The sequence below is a fragment of the Hyperoodon ampullatus genome, assembly GCF_949752795.1.
Source record: "Hyperoodon ampullatus genome assembly, chromosome: 6".
NCBI classification, from domain to species: Eukaryota; Metazoa; Chordata; class Mammalia; order Artiodactyla; family Ziphiidae; genus Hyperoodon; species Hyperoodon ampullatus.
Genome location: NC_136919.1, coordinates 120149241 through 120151435, shown reverse-complemented (window position 1 = coordinate 120151435; position 2195 = coordinate 120149241).

Below are 2195 nucleotides of genomic sequence, written 5' to 3'. Positions count from 1 at the left end.
AGCTCAGAGTGCCTGGTAGGGACAGCTTGGGACTAGGGCTGTCTTGACATTCTTGTTTCCTTGCAGATGGCCATAGAAGCTGGAGACGTGTGAGGTTTTAGGGGACTAAAAGTTTAGTGACGATTTATGAAATAGGGTATCCGCATGGGAAAGGACGCCTGTTTTCCATGTGAGTGTTTGGAGAGCTCCTCCTGCAAATGCTGCGAGATGTCTATTTTGGTGTCCTGAGCACTTTTGTATCTCCTTTTTTAGGGTTCTGTAGTGGTGGCTTTTGTGTGTCTGATCTTGAAAGGTGAGGTGACTTCCGGACAAGTGGATTATTTCTCTAAGGATCCCGTAGAAGAGTTGAACAGTTGGAATTAGGACAGAATCAGAAAATTAAGCTTCATGGGATAAATTTTGAGAAGGTTTTTGAAGATACTGGCTATGACATGACAGAGGGAAGGAGAATTCTAGACAGCAAACTCCCCATGCAAGGCTGGAGCAGGGAGCAGCCTGGGAACCTACATCGTCTTCCTGTCCCCACTTCCTGGGCCAGTCACTTGCCTTCTGTGAGCCTCGGTTTCCTCATCTCTGAAACACGGGTGAGCTTGGTGACCTCCGTGATGGGTCCCAACCAGAAAGGTAAGAAAATAGCGAGACAGGCAGATGCATTTGTGAACCTCTTGACAACTGAACTGATCCATTGGGATGTGGGATGATAACTGTTGGGACCTACTGTAAATTCTTAAGCCAGGGGATGAAATGACCAACATGGAACTGCTAGGCTTAAGAAAGTGACTTTCACTGTCATGTGAACTGATTAAGGGAGAAAAACAAGATAAATGAGAGAGGAAGGGAACCCGGGAGAGGAAAGGGGCAGGAAAAAGCAGAATAGAGAGAGTTGGAGGAGGGGAGAGGAGAACCCTACGTGCTGTTTCCCCACAAACATAGGTCAGCCTCCTGCTTTATACGTTTTTTTTTTTTTACGGTACGGGGGCCTCTCACTGTTGTGGCCTCTCCCGTTGCGGATCACAGGCTCCAGACGCGCAGGCCCAGCAGCCATGGCTCACGGGCCCAGCCGCTCCGCGGCATGTGGGCTCTTCCCGGCCCGGGGCACAAACCTGCGTCCCCTGCATCGGCAGGCGGACTCTCAACCACTGCGCCACCAGGGAAGCCCCTGCTTTATACGTTTGATTACAGTTATGTCAGCTTGATGCCTACTGGGTGTGCACACACGTGCACACACACACACACACACACACACACACACACACACGCTTAATCCTGCTATAGTCACAGCAATTACCCACGAGAAAAATCCCTCAGTCCTTGGGCAGAGATCGGGCTTCTTCAGAGCACAAAGGAAAAATGGAATCGCAGGGTTTGAAGGAGACTCAGACACCACCCGATTTTTGCTTGTCCACACAGTCATGGACAAAACGATATCAAGTTTTTCTCAAGGCCTCCGAGGTAAAAACTCTTTGCCTTTGCTCCTTAGTGAATGCCTGTAGTCAGACAGTCCTCCCTTGTAATGACTCCAATGCTGTCTGTTGCTCACCAGACTGATTCCTTTTGCTTTGGGTCTCCGAGGGGACAGGGATCTAGTCTCTGGATTACTGAGCCCTCGGCCTCCCCTTCCCAGGGAACTCCTGGAGGGCAAGACTAGGAATCAAATGAGAGGGATGGTCATAAGCTCAGCTTGTCTTTGCCTGAAATTATGTGAAATTCAGATAGATTGCACCACTCCCTCACAACCTACTGGACCAGCTGGGCTGGAGACAGCTGTCCCCTTTGCTGTGACTCAGTTTTCACACATCCTCAGATAGATTGTTTTTAGTTCCTCTCCCACTGGGTCCTGCCGCTGTATTATTCCTTCTCAGGATAATGTTTTATGTTCAAAATTCAAATGTGACTCTTGCCTTGAGATGTACCTAGGAAGACAGGAGGAGGCTCCTGGGTATGGTCTGGGGGGAAAATGTAGGGTCTTTAAAGTTCTTACAACACTGTGGACACCTTCCCTTCTTCCCCAAACCATTCTCTTGGTGCATTTTCTAAAAATGCAATCCAGCCTGGATGATGCCCTCCATATGCCAGGCGTTGTGCCAGGCACTGGGGAGGTAGAGGGGAAAGATGGTCTCTTAGGGTATCCACAGTCCAGCAGGGGAGAAAGAAGACCCACAGACAAATGGGACAGTACAGTCAGCACTCTGATT